A 16,603-nucleotide genomic window follows, 5' to 3' on the forward strand; every position below is an offset into this window, starting at 1 on the left:
TTTAAGTTTTTCTTTTTTTCTCCCATAGTTTATTGTTTTAAATTGTTATTTATAATTTCCTCTTTTGTATAAAACACAAGTTCTCTATAGAAAAAAAAAGTTTCACTGGATCCATTTTTTTCAGAAGATACTCCACATTATGTACTTAAACTTCATGGGTGCCAATAATGGTGGGCAGGACTGTGACTGATAGGGTCCGAATCGAAGTTTCCCCTCAGCTGAAAGGCAAATGATATGAAACTTTCCGAGGAAGTAAGACAGTGCTGCTCTGTGTCAGGGTTTTTTAAAGCTTGATTTAATTTGAATAGCCCGGTGAATTCAGAGAACTGAAACAAGACCTGCAAGCATTTAGTCATCCACACCTCATCTCTCGGCTGATTTGTGTGATTAATGAAAGCTCAGCCGTGTGAGCTGCGAGGTGAGACACACTTCAACCCCAGTAAGTCCCAGTGTGACTTGAAGGTTCCATATTACAGGCATTAAGGGAAGCAAACAAGGCTAACCACTGTGGTGCTTTGAGACTTTTTCAAGTGTAAAGTAATCAAAGGAGCTGGAGGCGATAAAGGGATATTAAAAGGGTGACCTCGGTGAACTCAGTGGAGCAATATGTTGACTTTTAAGGTTCCAAAGCACAAAAGACAACATAATATCTGCAGGTGATTTATGGTGCCATCTAATATGAATGAAAATCTCCAAATCCATAGAGCTTAATAGATCCCAAACATTATGTTCCAGCTGCTTTTCAGTTTGAAAAACATCCCTCTGTGAAAGATTGTACTCTGAGAAGAAAGGTTATAAGAATGCACAGCGGTACCTTGTGATCACACTTCATCAAAAACTAGAAATGAATTCACATGGTTAAGGTGTGGATGGATGGATACTGCTTTTGCCCAGAAAAGGTTTTCATAATCACTCTAACAAATTATGCAAATTCATGAGAGGAAAGGAAATTATCTCCACCTTGAGCAGTGCAATAAGATTCAGACTGTAATACCCTGTATCCTTCATTTCCTAACAAATTCAGCAGGTTCAATGAGTCTGTTTTTCAGAGTTTGTTGTCTTTTGTAGCACAACACTGGGTGCTGGCAACAGTTCAGTTCCCACTGAGAAAACTCTGGAGGATTTGTATTCAAAGAGGCAAATTATCAAAGGGACACTAAACCAAACTGATTTTAGTAAATATACATTTAAGCAGCTCATTTTTGGTGCAAATCGTGTTTAAAAAGGAAAAAAATATCACGATGCCTCTGAGGTGCCAGACAAGAATAACAATGATCTTTTTCTCTCCTTTGGGGCTCGCTACGCAAGCAGCATACAAAATGGTTGCTCCAGCTTAATTAACACAACAAAAAAGCCCTGTAAAGGATTTTGCAGTGAAAGCAAATGAGCGCCCACTAATTTCACCAACCAAACAAAGAGCATTGTGTCCTGTGTCACGCTGATAAATGTCCTCTACATGTCCCTCAACCCCCCCAATCAAAACGCAGGGTTTAGTGCCGCCCGTTATTACAATACTGAACTTTTTCTGAGGCTGTAAATTTTCCCTGTTGAAGAATTTCTGTCAGCCAACGTCTCAAATAAACATTCACAGAATGTGTGGCTGACCTGTGAGCTGGCGTCTTGAAAACAAAAAATGTCCACAATTCACAAAACTTATAATAAACTTTGCATACTCTGGAAAGGTGTTAAATATTCTAACTTTTTTGAATGCCTCTACCTTTTCTATTTCCTGATTGGTGTTTTAACTCCAAGGATTCAGCTTTAAAAAGAGTGACTGCATCTGTTTTGTTGATTTAGAGGATGGCGGCTTGTCGCTTGTTTTTGCCAACAATGGATAAGAAAAAAACTTGTTGGTTTTGTCTGTCTGCCATAATTCAAGTTTCCAGTGCAATGTTATTTTCTGATTACTCTGACACAGAAGGTTAGAGTTACACAATCCTCAGCCTTGACCACCGATCAATTGAACACAAGGCGCTGCTTAGAACGGGAATCCATCACTTCCCCCTTACATATCCTGAGAACCCCCGCCCCATCAATCAAAGCATAAAAAGCCACTTTCAATTTGCTAAAACACACTAAAGCCCAAGTCGCCTTTGATGGAAGCTCTGGCTGACTGCCGGAGATGAAAGGCTTCTGAGAACAGACGACAGAAAGATGCATATTCCATTTATTACTGCTCTTGAACGTCAATACAATTTAATTCTATTCTGATGCTACTTGTAGCCATTAGCCGAGGACACAGCCCCGCTCCATCTGAGCAGTCAGCACAGGTCTGATCTTGGAGCGAGCTGTAGGCACTGGCAACACATCAGCTGGAGAAACATCAGCGGTTAAGTGAAAGAAAGAAGCTGATGTCAGGGACCCTGCTGGACAGAGCAAGGAGGAGAAGGATGGATGAAGAGAAGAAAAAGTAAAGGCATGAAAAGAGAGGGCTCAGCCATGTGAGTGAAATGTAATTTGTGCTGTTGCATTGTGGGAGCGTTTGGAGGCAGGCCTGGGGTCCCATGTTGCCAGAAAGATGGGAGATTTAAAGCCAGGCTGGCTCTGGTGAGCTCTGGGTGGGGGTTGGATGGGATCTGGGTTGACGGTGCAGCAGAAGCAAGAGGATGCTTTTTTGTTGGACAACCTACTTCTCTGAGAGAGGACTAATCCTCTGCACTGCACGTCCATGGATGAGTGAGGCCAAAGTCCACTATGTCTAGTCTGTCTTTTATTCATGCCTGTGAGTGTGCGTTCATTCAGGCATACATGAAGCATGTTAGCAGCTGCAGTGTGTCAGTGTGAAAACTCGTCCTCGGTCACTTAGCATTCAGGTGGAGCCGCAGCCGAAGGAAATAAACAGACTTCCTCTTCCTGCCCAAGTTAGTCTCAGGGCCTTACCTGTCAGCAGCCATGCACTCAAACTGTGTCACACTCTGGCGGGCACTAGGGAAAGGATTCAGATTGGCAAAGGGAAGTCAGCCACACCTCAGGTCATTAAACCTGCAGCTCAGCACCTGTCTATAATCACACAAACACACACGAGAAAGAGTACTCGAGTGCAAAACTGCAGTTCAGAAAATATCAAGACTCACAGATGAATACATACACAGTCAGGTGTGTGTGTGTGTGTGTGTGTGTGTGTGTGTGTGTGTGTGTGTGTGTGTGTGTGTGTGTGTGTGTGTGTGTGTGTGTGTGTGTGTGTGTTTGCGTGGGATCTGATGTCCCCATGTTTGTGTATAAATACCCACACAGGGACATCAGATCAAAGCAAATGTCAATATGAATGATTGATGCTGACCCGACTACCTGCACACGTGCCGGTAAACACTTTAACGTGCTGCAGCCAGATGTTAAAAAGTTCAGTTAAGCTCACAGAGAGACACTTACATACCAGGTAGATAAAGCTTCATCACACTATCATTCATATTTCGTTGCAGAGTCAATATGTCATGTTTTTCTGACCCTCCGCCTTAATATTACGTTGGGGCGATTGAAGTAATTGATTAGACGTCAAGGATAGCTGCTTGAATCAGCGGACAGCACCTCGTTTATGAAGGTGCTGTTCGTGAACAAATTGATGTTGCAGTTTCAGTTTTTTCTCCCTTTAATGTTGCAACTCTCACAAGACATACAGTTCACAGCACAGAGCGTGAAGGAGAGCAATTTTTGGTCGGTATCTTGAGAACGCCTGCACTTTGGTTGACCCTGCCAGGCTGTGCAGTTTGTTGCAGTTCACTCTCTGTACTTTAAAGCATCTGCACTTGAAAGAAGTGCAAAAGTTTAAGCAATGATTTTTGGGGGTTGAGCTTTCGTGTGGGTAAAAATGTTAAATATTGTATGATTTGAATAAGGGCTGGCATTTAGAACCTCGATATACACAGTCAGACCTGATCATCATCCGCTGTGTATCACCTCACCTGACCTCATCAGCTCCTTGCTTTCATCCAACAAGTCACCCAATTACGGCCCTCTCAACCCCTGAGAGCCCCAGGTAGAAATAAACATAACCTCAAATGAGCAGGAGGGCTTGAACTTTAGAAATGCAGCTCTCACATCAATATTCAAAGCAGCACGTCCTAACATACGGAGCTGTGACACTGCAGAGCGGCAGTGCAGGTTACAAGCAGGGCACCAACTCTCCCGCTGCTGGCCAGCCTTGTTAACTAACAGAGCGCTAAGATGCTGCTGGCGGGGCAGCAACAAACTTCAGGCATTTGCAAGGAAATTATGGGATATCAAGCTGCGGGTGCTGTGCCCATTCTGCCACACAAATGCTTTGCAGACGCTTGTTTTGTCTTTTACTTGCACACATTTGAGAGAATGGACTTGCAGTGAAGGCTGCATGATGAGATGCTTTAAGTCAATTACCTTTCAGTCTTTTTACTGTTCTCTGAAGGCTTTACTCAAATGTGTGTGTTTGCGTGTGTGTGTGTGTGTGTGTGTGTGTGTGTGTGTGTGTGTGTGTGTGTGTGTGTGTGTGTGTGTGTGTGTGTGTGTGTGTGTCTAGTTGCTACATGCGCTTTCTTCTTGTTTATCAGCCAGCATGAGTCACAGAGTCTACCGAGCATTTCACCCACAGCAGAGCTAATCCTAAGACAACTCTCTCCCTCTCTTTTGGCGATGCAGTCATTTATTTAAGAGGGTCACGCCGCATCTGCAGAGCATGTTTTAAACATTAGCCACGTCATAACTTACACAGACAGAAAGCACTGAAACATTGATCTCATTAGTAGAAATAGCCCTGTGTTCATCGCTGGGCTGAAGCTGTTTCCCGCAAGTGACCTTCCTAAACATCCGCAAGCATGCGCATGCACAACCACACACACACACACACACACACACACACACACACACACAGACAGAAAAATACAGTAATCCCATTCCTGACGTACGCAGATATCTTGAGTTGAAGTGCACACTGTGGATATTGGGATTGTTTTATGTATTCTCACACATAGGCAGCATACCAATGCCCTAGAAATTATATGCTCTACATATTAAAGCAGAAAATAACTCCAACCATGCGTTGTGATCATGATATATCAAAACAAACTTTGTTTTCATCATATTGTTGACTTAAATAAGAAAAAATGGGAGCGCTTCAAAAATGCTCGGTGCAGAAATCAGAGGATTTCAGAGTATAAACATGGGCAAGTTAAACAGCCCTGCAGCTAAGCCGATTGTTGAAGATGCAAACAAAGACACAAACACAAACAAACACACACACAAAGCAAACATGTACACACATACAAACACATACAAACACCAACAAACCAACATTTTCAACGGTGAAAATAAGTCGTGCACTTCACACCCTCACAGTGGGGAGCTTCAGTATGGTGGATTTCTGCTACTGGGGGATGCTGTGTAGTTCAGCTTTAAAGTATTTCTGCTGATCAAACACTTGGTTTGATTCAGCTTCAATGACACAAGCCTTTCATTTAAGGATGGGGGAGCTGTCTGCTCCCATTACAGCCCTGAAGGTTCATATTTGAAACTTTCTCAGATTAGAAACGGCCGCACTCATTATTCTAGCATTGAGTAAAACTCATTCAATATACAGTGCAGTGTGTACAGACTGAGGAAACACCTCTCACAGATGTCTACATTGTAGAAAGAAAACATAGAATGTGAATGAGAGCAGAGGATGAAGCTGGGATGGAAAGTGCAAGGGATTTGGAGAGGGATTAGGATGAAGTCTTTGATTCTGGAGTGTCAACCCCCCTCCAATGTCTCTCCTCCTTTTTATTATTTTCCCTCATGGCCATAATTCACTTGAGCACTCGAGTGTCAGAGGAGGCAGACCACCACAGTTTCACAAGGAGGAAAATTGCCCACAAGGCCAGGAGTAAAAGGTCAGGGCTTCATCAGTCAGCTGTCGGGTGATGCATCACTGACCACAATGTGGAACTGGGCGTGTTGTGTGTTTGTGTATAATGTACCACTGCAGTCATCATCCCCAAAAAAGATCCAAAATAAGATGAGAGTTTTCGACCACATTAGAGCAGAAGTGATGCCAATTTCTTGAAAATTTCCTTTAATCCATCCGGCTCTCCTGCCTGTAACGCAGCTGTTCTGGCTTCTGTCCATCAATGAAGCATCTGTTAACAAAGTGTGTGAGTTCAAGGCCGCAGAGTATCCTGCTCAAGGATGTGTGTGAGAAGGAAACATGATGTATTCAAGTGAGAATATCCCTGAACGCTTAATATTTCTATTTATATAACAAGTACTTGATTGAGGGGTTTTATGGCTAAGGAGTGAATTAGAATGATAAAAATACCCTCCTGATTAGAGCAAAGCCTTAGATTATCATTAGCTCTCCACTTCAATACACTTGCCGCGACGATGAGTCGTTGGCGCTCATGCATTTGAGGTCCAGGCAGGTTGAGAAAAATGCGTGGGAGGAGGTTGAAAGCTCATATGAACTCCACAATCTCCCGTTCCAGCTCTTCAATAGGGGCATTTCATTAACCCTGAAGCAGTGAGACATGAAACGAGGAGACGGAGCGATGGGGAGCGCATATCAAACCATTTTCAAAATGCCAGCGCATTAGCAATAACGTGCGCTGACGGGCAGCTGAAGTCATTTCTTGGGGAGGTCGTCTAGCATTTATACACATTGCTAATCAGACAATGACGCACAGTCCAACTAAGCATCGTGGATTCTCTCTATTGGAGGGCTGTTACACAACAACTGAATTTCTGATTTAATCATGAATAATTGTATCTAGGACAGAAATATTTTATTCCAGGTGATCACACTTCATCATACAGGAAAATTCTAAACTTTTACCCTTTTTAGGCATTACTTATTCAATAACAGCATGTTATTTTTTACTTATAAGGACATGCAAAGCAACATTAACTTGTTTTTATTTTTTTTATAATTTTGATCAAGTTACAAGTGTAAACTAGAGTCTGCTTCACGACGGGTCTTGTCTCATCCTGTCGAGATTCTTTTTCCCATCACAACCTGCGAACCATACATTATCCCACTTATACCCGGCTACTAACTTAAAATACAAACTTGTCGTCAAAAATCATTGATTAAAAGATGATTTTATTGATTTAAAGTGATTTATGTACACAGTTTTTAAAAAATAGTCCCAGTGATTCTGCAGCAGTTAGCGTTCCATGGTGTTGGATTCTTATCTGCCTGTTGCGGTGGATTCAACATGGAACTATCCTCATTCAGCTCTCCTTCTTCTCTGAGCTCTGAGGTTCACACAGCTTTTTAAAAAAACAAGGCTTTGAACCCTGCTGCTATCATTACCACGCTGGTGATGAGTTTTTTTTGTTGAGACCGATAATGTAAAGTGGCTCTCACCTGACACCTAACATTATCACACAGTGTGCAGGCTGTGAAAAATCCACAGGAACTGATAAGGGTAATGATAATGAATTGGATTGATAAGCAGAATTGATAATGGAATCAGTATCAATAAAATCATATTAATTGCCATTATTGCTACTATGTATGAAAGGGTTAATTATGCTTGTTGGGCAGATATGTAACCAAAAGAAATCTTAACATTTGTTTGATGTATTCTTTCAGAAACTTTTATAATTACACTGAAAACTCTTAATTTGAATGAGCAATCAAACCGAAACAACTAATTGAATTTTAATGCCTGAAGAAGTAAGCGTTCAAACAAAATGGAAAATACAAATTCAGACTAGGATTCTCGCTGTTTTGAAGCTACAATTTGCATAACTTTGATGTTTTTCTTTTTCACATTTATGCCAAAATCCAAACTACAGATGACAGACCATACAGGGTTTCTGAAAGTAATCTTTCATGCTATGTAGTCAATTTAATTTATAAGAACGCAGACACTTTGGCAGAAACCTCTTATGACATCCACCTGTGCTAGAATGAATTTGTGAAAGTTAGAGCGTTACACAAAAGTCACCTGTCCCCATTGGAGTGTTAAAGTGGAAGAAAAGACAACCTGTCTGCTATCTGATACTGACAGCTGTGACTGCAGACTGAACCAGAATATTGCACCATCCCTTCAGTCTGCCACCATGCATATAAAATCTTCAAGTCATCATTTGGAACATAAGCAATTTTTGTCAGTATTATACTTCACACCACAGCTGCTTGATAACTAAATCATTCAATTAAACTGTCAGCTGTCAGACACCATCACACAGAATGAGCCACAGAGGAGTTCTCACCAATTCTGACACGTCCTCCAACACTTTTCTCCAAATTATTCAGACTTGGGTAAGTTTGTGGCATCTTTTATTCTTCATGTTTGCACCACCTGTAAGACAATATCAAGTAGAGCATCCTAACTGTGCCATATAATCTTTGAAATTATCATTGCATTCCACTTCCTTCACTAAATAACCTCTGATATTCCAGCGTGCTAACCAAGTGTTTTTCATTTTACGGTCAACATGACCGCAATCTCTGACAAACAAATCTAAATAGATGCTCTATTGAGTGCACATGATGACTGCAGGGCTTTGAAGAGAATAATGCCTCAGAAATGGGGAAGGAAATTGGACAATCTTGCTGGGAAATCTGCTCTACGCTGACATCAATGTAACATGAGAAGCAGATGAGGAGTGACTACTTTAGTTTTGAAAATATTAGACCGTGAGGTTCAGACAATATTTATAGGAATAGTGGTTTAAAAGCACAAATACAGTGATTTTTTTCACATAAACAATGCTACTTACATTCCTTGGATCATCCCCATAATTGCAAACGTCACCCTGAAGTACCTCAAAGCACTACATTGGTGCAAACATTGAAATGGTATTGAAAACCGATTTTCATAAAAGATTGTTGAAGCAGAAAAAGATAGCACATACAAGCCTTCTAAGGAGATGATAACTGGATATGAAACACTCATGTTATAATACCCATGTATCTTTAAGTACTACCAAACCAACCAGACCATTAGATAAAGGACGGACTATTATTTACAGTAACTTTTCACCTCTGTTGCTCTGTTTGATTCCTAGAAATCAGAGGAGCCCATGTTTACATTTTCTCAGACTAAATTTGGCAGTGAGTCTGATGTTAGACGTTTCTAAGAGGAAGGAGATCTTTCATCAGAGAATACACACATTTGTAGAAGTCAGCATCTGTACAGCTACACAGATACAGGGAAGAGAACTGGCTGTAGAAAAGGTCAATAAGAGCAAAGTGGAAAATGTGAGTCAGCCTTGGTTTTAAATATATCCTGCATTGATAGGTATGTAAAGTGTACTTGTTATTCATGAGACGTTAAGTCCACCGGGCAAATGGTGGACATGACTGTGAAAATTCATAGTGGCCTTGATTATGAGTTGTATCTTGCTGTTTGCTATTGTAACCAAGACTCAACATGAGATGGTGATAAGTCTTTATCAACAAAATTACTCTCACTTAGCAACACAATCTGTCAGCTGGAGGCTTGGTTTCCAATGTTTCAGGGAACATAATATTTAAAACACATGTCTTTTTCTTTCATTGGCTTCAAAACTTGTGCATGCAGTACAGCTCGATGAGGATCTTTAGGACATCAGGCGTAGTGCTATGGTGCAAAAGGGCAATCAAAATGTATTCAAAGTAAATGTTTTGCAGCAGCTTAAAGGACATTCAGGTATAAGATGTAGCAGATCCACCAGAGCAGCTTCAAGTGGCAATTGTAAAGTTTCATTCTGCCAAACATCCCTCGCTCAGACAGCTTTTTTTGTGTAAGGAGCAAAATCCTTGAACTCGCTACCTGATCATTTGAAATAGACTTCAGCACTTTAAGAAAGCTACCAATTCCTGGTTTATTCAGCAACAGACCTGTGCTCATGTCTGATGTTCAGTGGATATGTCAGTGCTGAAGGTGTGTTGACTTATTTCACGCTGCGCCCAGTTCATCTTTTCTTTCTCCTTTTGAACTTACCTTTTCAATTTCTTATTCTCACACAAGCCCCTCTAAGGACAGGGTGTTACCGTCTGCTATTAATACTATGAAACCTATATCAGATGGCTGTTTACAGCTTGTCTATGTATACTGTATCTGTCCCTAACAAACAAACAAAAATCTCATCATGACAGGATGCCCACAATGATGAAATGAAGGACGAACATTTCTTATGAAAAATCTTTCCAAACACAAATAATTTAAAGTTGTATTTTTTGGGGCTCTTTGCCTTTATTCAATAGGACAGCTGAAGAGAGACAGGAAATGTGGGGAGAGAGCGGGGGAAGGAAATGTTGGCGGCCAGGAATCGAACCGGTGACCCCTGCGACAAGGACTGTAGCCTCTGTATGTAGGGCTCTTAGACCGCTAGTCCACCAGCGCCCCAAACGCAAATCATTTAAGAGGAAATTAAACTAAACAAACTCTTACCGAAGATGTCAGAAGCATGATAACTCTACCATTTATTGACTCTTGACACGTTCAGAGCTTAAAGACTTGTGGAGATATCCAAGGCCTAAAGGGAAAGTTTGTTTTAAACCGGAGTTGCATGAATTATTTGTGAATAGCATATTACCGATAGGAGTAATTCTGATCCAAGCGCTAATGTTGTTATAAGAGTGCATTACTGTAAAGTTGTTTAAGTGATGTACTTTGCTCTTAGCTTATTTGCATTAGCACTAATTGCAGACACAACACATATGTGTTCCTCCATCTGAATTGCACTGAGCAGCTGTGTTGGTCTGGGGGAATTCAAATGAGACCAAGAAAACAACCAATTTAAAAAATCATCCTCCTTTGAAAAGAGATGAGTTATTTTGACTTTCCCAGAAATTAGTGGCCACATGGCCAGTGGCAGAGCCAAACGTTTTCAAATTGGGGGGGCCAAACTGGGACAATTGTAGGGGTGGCCATCAACATCATGGGCTTACCCAAAACCTAGGAGGGGTCTCTTCACAAATCACATCTAACTTATATATATATATATATATATATATATATATATGTATGTATAAAGTTACATTCTTGTATATAATTCTAACCTTCAGAGGGTAATTCTGCAAAGTGGCAACATTTAAATCCGCAGAACTTAGTTCTTTAAGGATTAAAAAAAAGGATGTTTGTTTGAAGTCACCATTTAAAGTACCAACAAAAGAAAATGTTCCACATTGAAATGCAAAGACGTGCTAGCAGTCTGTTGAAACACAACCCAAACACAGCCATGACCACACTTTGCTCTGCCCATGCATGAGGTCCTTGCAGTGTTTGCCAGGAAATTATTTTCCCAGAAGTCTCCATTTATATATTTACTTCTATTTTTGGTTAACCCATATATTTCTTACCTTGAACTTTTTCGCATGAAAATCAACTTAAAGTGAAATTGGATATTTTCTTCTCTCTTTTAAAAAAATCAATACAAATGGTAGAATGTTAAAAAAAGTTTCAAAATTGCTCTGCTCTATAGATGCACACTTACAAAAGCCAAACCACAACTCAAAACCCAACCTAGACATGAAACCAGAAAATATTAGATTGTATTGCCATTACTGTAAAAAAGACAGGTTACTGTAGCAGATGCCTGAGTAACAGGGAATAAGAGCCCTGCAGGGAGGCAGACTCCCACCGTGGACTAAGACAGAACATAAAAGCTTGGAGGGCAGGACACAAGGATAATTACACAGAAGAGACCAGCCACATCTCTGTTAGAGAGAGTTCTTTTGCACTTCTATTTCTAGGAATGAAACCTGCATAATAAGCCGTTATGTTTTGTCTGCAAAGGCAGAATGAGGTTGTAAATTTGACATGTTCTCATACACTTGAGTGCATGCCACCAGGAATGTGTGAGCATCCAAGATGAGGTTGGAGTCTGAAAGCCAGAGAGTTAGAAGGACCAAGACAGAATAAAGAGAGAAAAAAAAAAGGCAAGAGGACTATCACACTGTGTATGAATCATCATGAGGGAAAGATGGAGAGACAGAAGGGGCAAGGGGCAGGTTTGATGAGGTGGAAGAAGTCTACCTGGCGTGCACTCGTCCTCTCACTGGCTGAGCTCACATTGGGCAGACAGAGAGGCAGGAGCACAGACAGGAAATAGCTGACCTCAGATACACCGCACCAACCGCGGCAGGAGGAAAATAATCAAGTGCTGTGAGTCACCAGCTCAGCACTTCTCATTAGTACGAGCACCAAACAAGAGCGGGAACTTGGTGGCACACAAGTCAGATAGCTGAGCTGGCAATCAAATCAGACACGCAGCGCACTGACTTGGCTGAGGAGGCTGAGTGAGAGCGTGAGGAGTGTGTTGTGTAATAAGGAGATGTACTGCCAAAAACAAGGCTGAGAATTTCAGTGTGATGTTGTCCACTGGCAAAACCACCAGCTAAATTAATTACATAAAAGGAAAGCAGTTAAACATTTTGGACTGGTGAACTATCTAAGTTAAAGGTGAGAGAAAAGTCACACCAGTACACCAGGATTTGTACGAGGGGATTAATGACATGAGATAAAATTAGATTTCTCATCTGAAGTAAACTTCCCAGGAGTTTGTAATCTTGCTGATCTTTTTTCCCCTGTGCAACCTGAACGACTTTTCTCCATCTCAACGTGCTACAGGTATTCGAGTCATTACACCAACCCACTCCCTGTGAGTCATCCACATCGATTTGAGGTGGATGTACCCCATTCTGTTCAAGCTGTCCATCAAGTGGCAGTCTTTCAGCGGTGGCACTAAAAACAGCTCAAGGGCACTAGAAACTGGCAGGTACATAACTACAGTAATTATCCTGTAGTCGTGAAGAAACTCTTATTTATGTGGACAGACTTTTGGTCATGCAGTGAGAATTCTAGCAGTTGCTAACAGAAATCAGCACACCTGGAAGGAAAACATGCATGTACCCTGGCAGCTACTGGAAGACACAGATGAATATGCACCCACACAGGGATAAATTGACATGGTTTGTACAGAAATAGATGAACAGTCAAGAAATACAGCAACATATTTCATCCATCCCTAAGATGGAAACTCATTTACTAGATTCTGCGTACTTGAAGCTTGAAGCACAGTAGTCAGTGTTACAGGTGTTACACAGGTCAGCATACACCAAGATTTTACTTTCTTTCATTAGGCGTTATCAAAACTTAGCCGTACAATGGACGTTATAATAACTAGCTGAAAGTGTCTGGTCAGCACAGCAGCAGGACAGTAACAGCTCAAAGTGGCATGAGTCAGATTTAAGCTGACAAGTGACAAGTAGAAGGAAAGTTGCCCTGCTGACACAGTGTAAACAGGTATACAGCCAACAATACAACAGTGGAAGTATACAAACATGGATGTCTGTGAATTCATATGGATTAAGGTCGACAACAAAGAGGCAAATTTAGTTCTGCTCTCACCCAAAACTCCAAACAATCTCTGGTTTGCACTCTTTTAGTCGACTGAATCCGTGTGAACACGGCAGGACTTCAGGGGAAATTAGTTTTATTGGTGATCACATGAGAGATGTGTGTTCACAAACACTCTAATAATACTCTCATAGAGCTTCAATCTTATCTTGAAATGTTTTTGCAAGGAGTCAAACCTTAGGTTTTGTATAGGGACATTCTCAGAGCTACATAAATACGGCCCCAGGTGTATTGTCAAGAGTTTGATCATATGTAGAGAGCTTCCTCACTGTGATACACCATGATACACCAAATTCCAATAAAACCTGAAAACTATGAAACAAAACAAAACAATGAAACACAAAGTCCACCCAAAAAATCCATATTGGCAGAAACAACTTTGGCCCAAAAAAAGAAAACCATTTCCTCTTCCCCACTGTTTCTGAAATGATGCTAGTCGGATTTCGGTTTCCACTCTTCAATCAAAACCAACTTCTGTTCCTGGAAGCAGCCTGCACAGACTCACAGGACACCAGTGTTTGGAAAAGAAGGCCAGTTCCTGCCTCCAGTCTCCCCTCTGGCACCCTGCTTGGGCCCTCCAAGAGCCAGGAGCCCTGTGGTGAGAGGCCCCCAGGGGGAAATGTCCACAACGGGGTCTAGGAGTAAATAATTCAGATGAGTCCCTGTTGGCACAGTGCAGCCTTCTGGCCATAGATGCTGTGCCACTGCTGCTTTCATAAGAAGACAGCATATGTCCTCTCCCTCTAGCGGTTTCCATTTTTGCCATCCTTCCTTACATCCCTGTTCTTCCTTCCTCTCTTTTTTTGCAGAAACTCTCCAACATGCTGGACTCCATGCTGCTCTGAGAACACTAAGCAGATTCGAGCCCCAGTGACATCTTTAATAATTCTAAACCAGAACCAATTGGGTTTATTGGAGGACATTCCTGCAGGACTAAAGGGGAGGGCTGTGTAACATCAGAAATGGTTGGACATGCTGTACAAAGCAATAGTGGGGCTAAGGAGAAGGGGCTGTGCTTCATCTTCCTGTTGATGGAGAACTGGGCCTATTCATCCCAGAGAAATGGCTCTGCCCTGATTTGTTAGGCTAATATGAATGACGCACAGCAGTTGTGCAATACTACAGCACATGGCCTACAGTTCCTGTGTACTGGCTTTTTAAATAAGACTTCATAGTACAGAGGGACACAATGTTTCACATGCTGCTTTCACAGCTCAAAGCCAGGGGGATGAGATGGTCTCTACAAAGCAATATACAAGAACTGTGAACTTCAGGGAAACAAACTAATACAATAAGGCTGAGTGGAAATGGAGACAAAGATAAGAAGTTACTTAGATACTGTCTTCAGTCCCCGACTGAAAGGGCAGCATTGCCTAAAAGCGTCTTCATATTGGCTCATTAAACAGGTGGGGAATCGTACATGACATATTTCTGTGAGTCACAGTGGAACAGAAGTAAGAAGGTTTTAATGACCCAACACTCTGAGAGGGATCAAACCAGATCTTTAGGTTTGATAGTACTGCTCCACAGTATGGGGGCTTAGCAACTACAGGGTTGTGGATGAGGAGGCAGAGGATGAATAAATTTGATTTCTACCACATTCTTTTGAGATTTAGAAAAAAAAATGTTACCAATTCCAAATACACCTTTTATTCATAATCACTTTCATTACTAATGAACTCATCTTCCAGCACAGTTTTATGTGAAGGGCAGGGTTTTTAAGCTAAAGTCCTATTTGGCTGAATTAATTGATTTGATATGAACAAAAACACCAGAGTTCAAAGTTATTTAATCATTTTAAAAAGGAGGAGATATTTTTAATAAAAAATGTTACTCCATTGAGAGAGGACTAATCATTTGTTCCAAGGACAACTGGACTGGAACTTTGTCACTGATTTTTGGGTTTTACTAATGGCTTTATTCATCTCCTTCAATCTGCAGTACATCTACAGCTCTGATTTTCATGGAAGATTTAAAAGTAAAATTGTATTGCCCTACAGAGAGGAGGTCAAGAGTTTTGTGCTTTGTAAGTTAGGTATGCAGGGTCACAAAAGCCTTTATAGAAAAACCTCTGAGGAAACAATTGTAAATTATCGCACTGTTGAGCAAGTTCACAGGGTACCGTTCTGCACACGGAGTAAAAAAACTGTTGGAAGACATAATTCTCAACATAAACAACCATAATTGGGCGCCCAAATCCCTCTGCAAACATTTCAGAATCCTCGGTAAGCAACGTGCAGTGATAATTGTGATATATCCTCTGTCTCTAGTCATCATTTAGCCTTTTGCCATCATTAGCTCGGCCGTCACACAGAGAGCCTGCTGTCCCGACATCCCCAGACCATCTGCCTGGCCGGGCCGTGCCAGCCAGCAACCAACCATCTTCCTACCACCCCGCATAACGCCCCATTTGGTGAGGCATCTGTGTGCACCACCAGTCTGCCAACAGAGGATTACCAAGTGTTTAAACAAGCCCTTGGATATTTAATGATATTCAAATGGCCATCTAATCCTATGGTGCATGTTTGAGCTGACAGCGATCATGAGAGACCCCATTTCAAGATGCCACAGTGTTAATGACACCCGCGATGAGGGAAATCAACACTCCATGTGAGAGCCGCCCTCGTATCTGATTGGCTCTGATTCTGTGTGACCAATCTCTGATAAGAGATGATTATCAGTCCATGCTTGTCCTGTCGCAGACAGCAGACACCTCTGGCACCTCTAAGATTAATTAACTGGTCTCACTTTCTAATGGTAGAGCAGGAGATGAGTCTTGACAAAAAGCAGGCTGCCAGTAAACAAGATGGACAATCCACAATGGCTGATTATCAGAGGAACCTTTGGCTTGTAATTTGCTGCCAACAATACCTAGAAAATTGGGGATTCCTTTCTATTTGAGGCGCTAAGTGAGAAACTAGAGTTGCTGTCTTTTGCTTTGATTTTTTTGTAAGAAGTACAAACTGAGGCCAGAAGTTATCAGATATTGTGAACTTTATGTTACCCCATTCACTTAAAGACTAACAGCTCTACCAAACCTAGAGAGCACATTATCAATAACTCATTTTGTACAATAAAAAATAATGAATAAAACTGGTGGTGCACATCAGTTTTCTGGTACAAAAGGAAAGCAAAACAAAATTTCAGTGCTTTCTCCCCAAAACTGTCATACTACAAAACCAAGCAAAACATTTCAGACAAATCCAATCAGACATCCATCTTCTTTGACATTAGAGATAGTCCGAAGCAACTCATTTCCTTGTCTTGTAAATGCAAACTTAAATTCTGACTAGGGATGTCAACAC

General features: G+C 41.3%; 1 protein-coding gene across 1 annotated transcript in view; it reads right to left on the reverse strand.

Moving 5' to 3' along the window:
- LOC117824362 (1-phosphatidylinositol 4,5-bisphosphate phosphodiesterase beta-1) overlaps positions 1-16,603 on the reverse strand; it is a 146,681-nt gene that overhangs the window by 71,211 nt on the left and 58,867 nt on the right. The gene's annotated exons all lie outside the window — the stretch shown is intronic.

Source organism: Notolabrus celidotus, chromosome 13 (genome assembly GCF_009762535.1).
Source record: "Notolabrus celidotus isolate fNotCel1 chromosome 13, fNotCel1.pri, whole genome shotgun sequence".
In the NCBI taxonomy this organism is placed as follows: domain Eukaryota; kingdom Metazoa; phylum Chordata; class Actinopteri; order Labriformes; family Labridae; genus Notolabrus; species Notolabrus celidotus.